Here is a 12,817-nt window from a genome sequence, read left to right as displayed (position 1 = left end):
GTTTTCAGTAAAATTCAACTGTCCTCTCCTTTGAGTAGAATGCATTACTTTCTATTCAAAGCATTTTGTGATAAGGTTGTGTATATAACTACTCAGTGTGAGTTGGAACTGTATAGATATTGCTTGTAGGGTGCTCAGTGCCATGCAATAAAAAAGTGCAAGCTGAATTCAGTAACCAACCTTGTACCTTTTGGAGTGGAACATCTAATGACTTGGTTTAGTTCTGTAAACGGTAATGTTCTACTGTGTAGAGAACCTGATGTTACTGAAAGTAACTTCTGGAGCTTAGGAATCACACACAAAAAATTGCTTGCAAACCACTCTAAATCATATTGAGAGTATAACAATAAGGTTTACATCAAGTTAGCACATAGGACTTTTAGGCAAATGTGAACTGTACACTCCATTGTGTTGAATGTTTTACTTTCTATTCAATGCATTTTGTGATAGGTTTCTGTACATAACTACTCAGGGTGATGTGGAACTGTATAGATATTCAATGTCGAGTGCTCAGTGTCATACAATGCTCCAATGCAAGCTGAATTTAGTAACCTACCTGGTAGCATTTGGAGTGGAACAGCCAATGACTTGTTTGAGTTCTGTAAACGGTAATGTTCTGCTGTATAGAGAACCTGATGTTACTGAAAGGAACTTCTTTAGCTTAGGTAGCACACTCATAAAATTGTTTGCAGAGTACTCTAAATGATATGGTGAGTACAATAATAAGGTTGACATCATGTTAGCAAATACTAGTTTTCAGTAAAATTCAACTGTCCTCTCCTTTGAGTAGAATGCATTACTTTCTATTCAAAGCATTTTGTGATAAGGTTGTGTATATAACTACTCAGTGTGAGTTGGAACTGTATAGCTATTGCTTGTAGGGTGCTCAGTGCCATGCAATAAAACAGTGCAAGCTGAATTCAGCAACCAACCTTGTACCTTTTGGAGTGGAACATCTAATGACTTGGTTTAGTTCTGTAAACGGTAATGTTCTACTGTGTAGTGAACCTGATGTTACTGAAAGTAACTTCTGGAGCTTAGGAATCACACACAAAAAATTGCTTGCAGACCACTCTAAATCATATTGAGAGTATAATAATAAGGTTTACATCAAGTTAGCACATAGGACTTTTAGGCAAATGTGAACTGTACACTCCATTGTGTTGAATGTTTTACTTTCTATTCAATGCATTTTGTGATAGGTTTCTGTACATAACTACTCAGGGTGATGTGGAACTGTATAGATATTCAATGTCAAGTGCTCAGTGTCATACAATGCTCCAATGCAAGCTGAATTTAGTAACCTACCTGTTAGCATTTGGAGTGGAACAGCCAATGACTTGTTTGAGTTCTGTAAACGGTAATGTTCTACTGTATAGAGAACCTGATGTTACTGCAAGGAACTTCTTTAGCTTAGGTAGCACACTCTTAGAATTGGTTGCAGACTACTCTAAATCATATGGTGAGTATAATAATAAGGTTGACATCATCTTAGCACGTACTAGTTTTCAGCAAATTTCAACTGTACACTATTTTGAGTAGAATGCATTACTTTATATTCAATGCATTTTGTGATACGCTTGTGTACATAACTACTCAGGTTGATTTGGATATGTATAGATTTTGCATTTGGAGTGCTCAGTGCCATGGAATACTCTAATGCAAGCTGAATTCAGTAACCAACCTGATACCATTTACAGTGGAACAGCCATTGACTTGCTTTACCTCTGCAAACGCTAACGTTCCACTGTGTAGAGAAGCTGATGTTACTGACTGTAACTTCTGGAGCTTTGGTAGCACTCTCATAAAATTGTTTGCAGAGTAATCTAAATGATATGGTGAGTATAATAATAAGGTTTACATCATGTTAGCACATACTAGTTTTCAGTAAAATTCAACTGTCCTCCCCTTTGAGTAGAATGCATTACTTTCTATTCAAAGCATTTCGTGATAAGTTTGTGTATATAACTACTCAGTGTGATTTGGAACTGTATAGCTATTGCTTGTAGGGTGCTCAGTGCCATGGAATACAACAGTGCAATCTGAATTCAGTAAACTACCTTGTACCTTTTGGAGTGGAACAGCCAATGACTTGGTTTAGTTCTGTAAACGGTAATGTTCTACTGTGTAGAGAACATGATGTTACTGAAAGTAACTTCTGGAGCTTAGGAATCACACTCAAAAAATTGGTTGCAGACTACTCTAAATCATATTATAATAATAAGGTTTACATCAAGTTAGCACATAGGACTTTTAGGCAAGAGTGAACTGTACACTCCATTGTGTTGAATGTTTTACTTTCTATTCAATGCATTTTGTGATAGGTTTCTGTACATAACTACTCAGGGTGATGTGGAACTGTATAGATATTCAATGTCAAGTGCTCAGTGTCATACAATGCTCCAATGCAAGCTGAATTTAGTAACCTACCTGGTACCATTTGGAGTGGAACAGCCAATGACTTGTTTGAGTTTTGTAAACGGTAATGTTCTACTGTATAGAGAACCTGATGTTACTGCAAGGAACTTCTTTAGCTTAGGTAGCACACTCTTAGAATTGGTTGCAGACTACTCTAAATCATATGGTGAGTATAATAATAAGGTTGACATCATCTTAGCACGTACTAGTTTTCAGCAAATTTCAACTGTACACTGCTTTGAGTAGAATGCATTACTTTATATTCAAAGCATTTTGTGATAAGGTTGTGTATATAACTACTCAGTGTGAGTTGGAACTGTATAGCTTTTGCTTGTCGGGTGCTCAGTGCCATGCAATAAAACAGTGCAAGCTGAATTCAGTAACCAACCTTGTACCTTTTGGGGTGGAACAGCTAATGACTTGGTTTAGTTCTGTAAACGGTAATGTTCTACTGTGTAGAGAACCTGATGTTAGTGAAAGTAACTTCTGGAGCTTAGGTAGCACACTCTTAGAATTGGTTGCAGACTACTCTAAATCATATGGTGAGTATAATAATAAGGTTTACATCAAGTTAGCACATAGGACTTTTAGGCAAAAGTGAACTGTACACTCCATTGTGTTGAATGTTTTACTTTGTATTCAATGCATTTCGTGATAGGTTTCTGTACATAACTACTCAGGGTGATGTGGAACTGTATAGATATTGAATGTCGAGTGCTCAGTGTCATACAATGCTCCAAAGCAAGCTGAATTTAGTAACCTACCTGGTACCATTTGGAGTGGAACAGCCAATGACTTGGTTGAGTTATGTAAACAGTAATGTTCTACTGTATAGAGAACCTGATGTTACTGAAAGGAACTTCTTTAGCTTAGGTAGCACACTCTTAGAATTGGTTGCAGACTACTCTAAATCATATGGTGAGTATAATAATAAGGTTTACATCATGTTAGCACGTACTAGTTTTCAGCAAATTTCAACTGTACACTATTTTGAGTAGAATGCATTACTTTATATTCAATGCATTTTGTGATACGCTTGTCTACATAACTGCTCAGGTTGCTTTGGATATGTATAGATTTTGCATTTGGAGTGCTCAGTGCCATGGAATACTCTAATGCAAGCTGAATTCAGTAACCAACCTGATACCATTTACAGTGGAACAGCCATTGACTTGCTTTACTTCTGCAAACGCTAATGTTCCACTGTGTAGAGAACCTGATGTTACTGAAAGTAACTTCTGGAGCTTAGGAATCATAGTCAAAAAATTGGTTGCAGACTACTCTAAATCATATTATAATAATAAGGTTTACATCAAGTTAGCACATAGGACTTTTAGGCAAAAGTGAACTGTACACTCCATTGTGTTGAATGTTTTACTTTGTATTCAATGCATTTCGTGATAGGTTTCTGTACATAACTACTCAGGGTGATGTGGAACTGTATAGATATTGAATGTCGAGTGCTCAGTGTCATACAATGCTCCAAAGCAAGCTGAATTTAGTAACCTACCTGGTACCATTTGGAGTGGAACAGCCAATGACTTGGTTGAGTTATGTAAACAGTAATGTTCTACTGTATAGAGAACCTGATGTTACTGAAAGGAACTTCTTTAGCTTCGGTAGCACACTCTTAGAATTGGTTGCAGACTACTCTAAATCATATGGTGAGTATAATAATAAGGTTTACATCATGTTAGCACATACTAGTTTTCAGCAAATTTCAACTGTACACTGCTTTGAGTAGAAGCATTACTTTATATTCAATGCATTTTGTGATAGGCTTGTGTACATAACTACTCAGGTTGATTTGGATATGTATACATTTTGCATGTGGAGTGCTCAGTGCCATGGAATACTCTAATGCAAGCTGAATTCAGTAACCTACCTGGTACCATTTACAGTGGAACAGCCATTGACTTGCATTACCTCTGCAAACGCTAATGTTCCACTGTGTAGAGAAGCTGATGTTACTGACAGTAACTTCTGGAGCTTAGGTAGCACACTCATAAAATTGTTTGCAGAGTACTCCAAATGATATGGTGAGTACAATAATAAGGTTTACATCATGTTAGCACATACTAGTTTTCAGTAAAATTCAACTGTCCTCTCCTTTGAGTAGAATGCATTACTTTCTATTCAAAGCATTTTGTGATAAGGTTGTGTATATAACTACTCAGTGTGAGTTGGAACTGTATAGATATTGCTTGTAGGGTGCTCAGTGCCATGCAATAAAAAAGTGCAAGCTGAATTCAGTAACCAACCTTGTACCTTTTGGAGTGGAACATCTAATGACTTGGTTTAGTTCTGTAAACGGTAATGTTCTACTGTGTAGAGAACCTGATGTTACTGAAAGTAACTTCTGGAGCTTAGGAATCACACACAAAAAATTGCTTGCAAACCACTCTAAATCATATTGAGAGTATAACAATAAGGTTTACATCAAGTTAGCACATAGGACTTTTAGGCAAATGTGAACTGTACACTCCATTGTGTTGAATGTTTTACTTTCTATTCAATGCATTTTGTGATAGGTTTCTGTACATAACTACTCAGGGTGATGTGGAACTGTATAGATATTCAATGTCGAGTGCTCAGTGTCATACAATGCTCCAATGCAAGCTGAATTTAGTAACCTACCTGGTAGCATTTGGAGTGGAACAGCCAATGACTTGTTTGAGTTCTGTAAACGGTAATGTTCTGCTGTATAGAGAACCTGATGTTACTGCAAGGAACTTCTTTAGCTTAGGTAGCACACTCTTAGAATTGGTTGCAGACTACTCTAAATCATATGGTGAGTATAATAATAAGGTTGACATCATCTTAGCACGTACTAGTTTTCAGCAAATTTCAACTGTACACTGCTTTGAGTAGAATGCATTACTTTATATTCAAAGCATTTTGTGATAAAGTTGTGTATATAACTACTCAGTGTGAGTTGGAACTGTATAGCTTTTGCTTGTCGGGTGCTCAGTGCCATGCAATAAAACAGTGCAAGCTGAATTCAGTAACCAACCTTGTACCTTTTGGGGTGGAACAGCTAATGACTTGGTTTAGTTCTGTAAACGGTAATGTTCTACTGTGTAGAGAACCTGATGTTAGTGAAAGTAACTTCTGGAGCTTAGGTAGCACACTCTTAGAATTGGTTGCAGACTACTCTAAATCATATGGTGAGTATAATAATAAGGTTTACATCATGTTAGCACGTACTAGTTTTCAGCAAATTTCAACTGTACACTATTTTGAGTAGAATGCATTACTTTATATTCAATGCATTTTGTGATACGCTTGTCTACATAACTGCTCAGGTTGCTTTGGATATGTATAGATTTTGCATTTGGAGTGCTCAGTGCCATGGAATACTCTAATGCAAGCTGAATTCAGTAACCAACCTGATACCATTTACAGTGGAACAGCCATTGACTTGCTTTACCTCTGCAAACGCTAATGTTCCACTGTGTAGAGAAGCTGATGTTACTGACAGTAACTTCTGGAGCTTTGGTAGCACTCTCATAAAATTGTTTGCAGAGTAATCTAAATGATATGGTGAGTATAATAATAAGGTTTACATCATGTTAGCACATACTAGTTTTCTGTAAAATTCAACTGTCCTCCCCTTTGAGTAGAATGCATTACTTTCTATTCAAAGCATTTTGTGATAGGTTTGTGTATATAACTACTCAGTGTGATTTGGAACTGTATAGCTATTGCTTGTAGGGTGCTCAGTGCCATGGAATACAACAGTGCAATCTGAATTCAGTAAACTACCTTGTACCTTTTGGAGTGGAACAGCCAAAGACTTGGTTTAGTTCTGTAAACGGTAATGTTCTACTGTGTAGAGAACCTGATGTTACTGAAAGTAACTTCTGGAGCTTAGGAATCATAGTCAAAAAATTGGTTGCAGACTACTCTAAATCATATTATAATAATAAGGTTTACATCAAGTTAGCACATAGCAGTTTTAGGCAAAAGTGAACTGTACACTCCATTGTGTTGAATGTTTTACTTTCTATTCAATGCATTTTGTGATAGGTTTCTGTACATAACTTCTCAGGGTGATGTGGAACTGTATAGATATTGAATGTGGAGTGCTCAGTGCCATACAATACCCCAATGCAAGCTGAATTTAGTAACCAACCTGGTACCATTTGGAGTGGAACTGCCAATGACTTGGTTGAGTTCTGTAAACGGTAATGTTCTACTGTACAGAGAACCTGATGTTACTGAAAGGAACTTCTTTAGCTTTGGTAGCACACTCTTAGAATTGGTTGCAGACTACTCTAAATCATATGCTGAGTATAATAATAAGGTTTACATCATGTTAGCACATACTAGTTTTCAGCAAATTTCAACTGTACACTGCTTTGAGTAGAAGCATTACTTTATATTCAATGCATTTTGTGATAGGCTTGTGTACATAACTACTCAGGTTGATTTGGATATGTATACATTTTGCATGTGGAGTGCTCAGTGCCATGGAATACTCTAATGCAAGCTGAATTCAGTAACCTACCTGGTACCATTTACAGTGGAACAGCCATTGACTTGCATTACCTCTGCAAACGCTAATGTTCCACTGTGTAGAGAAGCTGATGTTACTGACAGTAACTTCTGGAGCTTAGGTAGCACGCTCATAAAATTGTTTGCAGAGTACTCCAAATGATATGGTGAGTACAATAATAAGGTTTACATCATGTTAGCACATACTAGTTTTCAGTAAAATTCAACTGTCCTCTCCTTTGAGTAGAATGCATTACTTTCTATTCAAAGCATTTTGTGATAAGGTTGTGTATATAACTACTCAGTGTGAGTTGGAACTGTATAGATATTGCTTGTAGGGTGCTCAGTGCCATGCAATAAAAAAGTGCAAGCTGAATTCAGTAACCAACCTTGTACCTTTTGGAGTGGAACATCTAATGACTTGGTTTAGTTCTGTAAACGGTAATGTTCTACTGTGTAGAGAACCTGATGTTACTGAAAGTAACTTCTGGAGCTTAGGAATCACACACAAAAAATTGCTTGCAAACCACTCTAAATCATATTGAGAGTATAACAATAAGGTTTACATCAAGTTAGCACATAGGACTTTTAGGCAAATGTGAACTGTACACTCCATTGTGTTGAATGTTTTACTTTCTATTCAATGCATTTTGTGATAGGTTTCTGTACATAACTACTCAGGGTGATGTGGAACTGTATAGATATTCAATGTCGAGTGCTCAGTGTCATACAATGCTCCAATGCAAGCTGAATTTAGTAACCTACCTGGTAGCATTTGGAGTGGAACAGCCAATGACTTGTTTGAGTTCTGTAAACGGTAATGTTCTGCTGTATAGAGAACCTGATGTTACTGAAAGGAACTTCTTTAGCTTAGGTAGCACACTCATAAAATTGTTTGCAGAGTACTCTAAATGATATGGTGAGTACAATAATAAGGTTGACATCATGTTAGCAAATACTAGTTTTCAGTAAAATTCAACTGTCCTCTCCTTTGAGTAGAATGCATTACTTTCTATTCAAAGCATTTTGTGATAAGGTTGTGTATATAACTACTCAGTGTGAGTTGGAACTGTATAGCTATTGCTTGTAGGGTGCTCAGTGCCATGCAATAAAACAGTGCAAGCTGAATTCAGCAACCAACCTTGTACCTTTTGGAGTGGAACATCTAATGACTTGGTTTAGTTCTGTAAACGGTAATGTTCTACTGTGTAGTGAACCTGATGTTACTGAAAGTAACTTCTGGAGCTTAGGAATCACACACAAAAAATTGCTTGCAGACCACTCTAAATCATATTGAGAGTATAATAATAAGGTTTACATCAAGTTAGCACATAGGACTTTTAGGCAAATGTGAACTGTACACTCCATTGTGTTGAATGTTTTACTTTCTATTCAATGCATTTTGTGATAGGTTTCTGTACATAACTACTCAGGGTGATGTGGAACTGTATAGATATTCAATGTCAAGTGCTCAGTGTCATACAATGCTCCAATGCAAGCTGAATTTAGTAACCTACCTGTTAGCATTTGGAGTGGAACAGCCAATGACTTGTTTGAGTTCTGTAAACGGTAATGTTCTACTGTATAGAGAACCTGATGTTACTGCAAGGAACTTCTTTAGCTTAGGTAGCACACTCTTAGAATTGGTTGCAGACTACTCTAAATCATATGGTGAGTATAATAATAAGGTTGACATCATCTTAGCACGTACTAGTTTTCAGCAAATTTCAACTGTACACTGCTTTGAGTAGAATGCATTACTTTATATTCAAAGCATTTTGTGATAAAGTTGTGTATATAACTACTCAGTGTGAGTTGGAACTGTATAGCTTTTGCTTGTCGGGTGCTCAGTGCCATGCAATAAAACAGTGCAAGCTGAATTCAGTAACCAACCTTGTACCTTTTGGGGTGGAACAGCTAATGACTTGGTTTAGTTCTGTAAACGGTAATGTTCTACTGTGTAGAGAACCTGATGTTAGTGAAAGTAACTTCTGGAGCTTAGGTAGCACACTCTTAGAATTGGTTGCAGACTACTCTAAATCATATGGTGAGTATAATAATAAGGTTTACATCATGTTAGCACGTACTAGTTTTCAGCAAATTTCAACTGTACACTATTTTGAGTAGAATGCATTACTTTATATTCAATGCATTTTGTGATACGCTTGTCTACATAACTGCTCAGGTTGCTTTGGATATGTATAGATTTTGCATTTGGAGTGCTCAGTGCCATGGAATACTCTAATGCAAGCTGAATTCAGTAACCAACCTGATACCATTTACAGTGGAACAGCCATTGACTTGCTTTACCTCTGCAAACGCTAATGTTCCACTGTGTAGAGAAGCTGATGTTACTGACAGTAACTTCTGGAGCTTTGGTAGCACTCTCATAAAATTGTTTGCAGAGTAATCTAAATGATATGGTGAGTATAATAATAAGGTTTACATCATGTTAGCACATACTAGTTTTCTGTAAAATTCAACTGTCCTCCCCTTTGAGTAGAATGCATTACTTTCTATTCAAAGCATTTTGTGATAGGTTTGTGTATATAACTACTCAGTGTGATTTGGAACTGTATAGCTATTGCTTGTAGGGTGCTCAGTGCCATGGAATACAACAGTGCAATCTGAATTCAGTAAACTACCTTGTACCTTTTGGAGTGGAACAGCCAAAGACTTGGTTTAGTTCTGTAAACGGTAATGTTCTACTGTGTAGAGAACCTGATGTTACTGAAAGTAACTTCTGGAGCTTAGGAATCATAGTCAAAAAATTGGTTGCAGACTACTCTAAATCATATTATAATAATAAGGTTTACATCAAGTTAGCACATAGCAGTTTTAGGCAAAAGTGAACTGTACACTCCATTGTGTTGAATGTTTTACTTTCTATTCAATGCATTTTGTGATAGGTTTCTGTACATAACTTCTCAGGGTGATGTGGAACTGTATAGATATTGAATGTGGAGTGCTCAGTGCCATACAATACCCCAATGCAAGCTGAATTTAGTAACCAACCTGGTACCATTTGGAGTGGAACTGCCAATGACTTGGTTGAGTTCTGTAAACGGTAATGTTCTACTGTACAGAGAACCTGATGTTACTGAAAGGAACTTCTTTAGCTTCGGTAGCACACTCTTAGAATTGGTTGCAGACTACTCTAAATCATATGCTGAGTATAATAATAAGGTTTACATCATGTTAGCACATACTAGTTTTCAGCAAATTTCAACTGTACACTGCTTTGAGTAGAAGCATTACTTTATATTCAATGCATTTTGTGATAGGCTTGTGTACATAACTACTCAGGTTGATTTGGATATGTATACATTTTGCATGTGGAGTGCTCAGTGCCATGGAATACTCTAATGCAAGCTGAATTCAGTAACCTACCTGGTACCATTTACAGTGGAACAGCCATTGACTTGCATTACCTCTGCAAACGCTAATGTTCCACTGTGTAGAGAAGCTGATGTTACTGACAGTAACTTCTGGAGCTTAGGTAGCACGATCATAAAATTGTTTGCAGAGTACTCCAAATGATATGGTGAGTACAATAATAAGGTTTACATCATGTTAGCACATACTAGTTTTCAGTAAAATTCAACTGTCCTCTCCTTTGAGTAGAATGCATTACTTTCTATTCAAAGCATTTTGTGATAAGGTTGTGTATATAACTACTCAGTGTGAGTTGGAACTGTATAGATATTGCTTGTAGGGTGCTCAGTGCCATGCAATAAAAAAGTGCAAGCTGAATTCAGTAACCAACCTTGTACCTTTTGGAGTGGAACATCTAATGACTTGGTTTAGTTCTGTAAACGGTAATGTTCTACTGTGTAGAGAACCTGATGTTACTGAAAGTAACTTCTGGAGCTTAGGAATCACACACAAAAAATTGCTTGCAAACCACTCTAAATCATATTGAGAGTATAACAATAAGGTTTACATCAAGTTAGCACATAGGACTTTTAGGCAAATGTGAACTGTACACTCCATTGTGTTGAATGTTTTACTTTCTATTCAATGCATTTTGTGATAGGTTTCTGTACATAACTACTCAGGGTGATGTGGAACTGTATAGATATTCAATGTCGAGTGCTCAGTGTCATACAATGCTCCAATGCAAGCTGAATTTAGTAACCTACCTGGTAGCATTTGGAGTGGAACAGCCAATGACTTGTTTGAGTTCTGTAAACGGTAATGTTCTGCTGTATAGAGAACCTGATGTTACTGAAAGGAACTTCTTTAGCTTAGGTAGCACACTCATAAAATTGTTTGCAGAGTACTCTAAATGATATGGTGAGTACAATAATAAGGTTGACATCATGTTAGCAAATACTAGTTTTCAGTAAAATTCAACTGTCCTCTCCTTTGAGTAGAATGCATTACTTTCTATTCAAAGCATTTTGTGATAAGGTTGTGTATATAACTACTCAGTGTGAGTTGGAACTGTATAGCTATTGCTTGTAGGGTGCTCAGTGCCATGCAATAAAACAGTGCAAGCTGAATTCAGCAACCAACCTTGTACCTTTTGGAGTGGAACATCTAATGACTTGGTTTAGTTCTGTAAACGGTAATGTTCTACTGTGTAGTGAACCTGATGTTACTGAAAGTAACTTCTGGAGCTTAGTAATCACACACAAAAAATTGCTTGCAGACCACTCTAAATCATATTGAGAGTATAATAATAAGGTTTACATCAAGTTAGCACATAGGACTTTTAGGCAAGAGTGAACTGTACACTCCATTGTGTTGAATGTTTTACTTTCTATTCGAGGCATTTTTGTGATAGGGTTCTGTACATAACTACTCAGGGTGATGTGGAACTGTATAGATATTCAATGTCTGTAAATGAGTTCTGTAAACGGTAATCTTCTACTGTATAGAGAACCTGATGTTACTGAAAGGAACTTCTTTAGCTTAGGTAGCACACTCTTAGAATTGGTTGCAGACTACTCTAAATCATATGGTGAGTATAATAATAAGGTTGACATCATCTTAGCACGTACTAGTTTTCAGCAAATTTCAACTGTACACTTCTTTGAGTAGAATGCATTACTTTATATTCAAAGCATTTTGTGATAAGGTTGTGTATATAACTATTCAGTGTGAGTTGGAACTGTATAGCTATTGCTTGTAGGGTGCTCAGTGCCATGCAATAAAACAGTGCAAGCTGAATTCAGTAACCAACCTTTTGGGGTGGAACAGCTAATGACTTGGTTTAGTTCTGTAAACGGTAATGTTCTACTGTGTAGAGAACCTGATGTTAGTGAAAGTAACTTCTGGAGCTTAGGTAGCACACTCTTAGAATTGGTTGCAGACTACTCTAAATCATATGGTGAGTATAATAATAAGGTTTACAACAAGTTAGCACATAGGACTTTTAGGCAAAAGTGAACTGTACACTCCATTGTGTTAAATGTTTTACTTTCTATTCAATGCATTTTGTGATAGGTTTCTGTACATAACTTCTCAGGGTGATGTGGAACTGTATAGATATTGAATGTGGAGTGCTCAGTGCCATACAATACCCCAATGCAAGCTGAATTTAGTAACCAACCTGGTACCGTTTGGAGTGGAACTGCCAAAGACTTGGTTGAGTTCTGTAAACGGTAATGTTCTACTGTATAGAGAACCTGACGTTACTGAAAGGAACTTCTTTAGCTTAGGTAGCACACTCTTAGAATTGGTTGCAGACTACTATAAATCATATGGTGAGTATAATAATAAGGTTTACATCATGTTAGCACATACTAGTTTTCAGCAAATTTCAACTGTACACTGCTTTGAGTAGAAGCATTACTTTATATTCAATGCATTTTGTGATAGGCTTGTGTACATAACTACTCAGGTTGATTTGGATATGTATACATTTTGCATGTGGAGTGCTCAGTGCCATGGAATA

The sequence above is a fragment of the Hypanus sabinus genome, chromosome 28 (genome assembly GCF_030144855.1).
Source record: "Hypanus sabinus isolate sHypSab1 chromosome 28, sHypSab1.hap1, whole genome shotgun sequence".
NCBI classification, from domain to species: Eukaryota; Metazoa; Chordata; class Chondrichthyes; order Myliobatiformes; family Dasyatidae; genus Hypanus; species Hypanus sabinus.
This window is presented reverse-complemented; position numbering follows the sequence as displayed.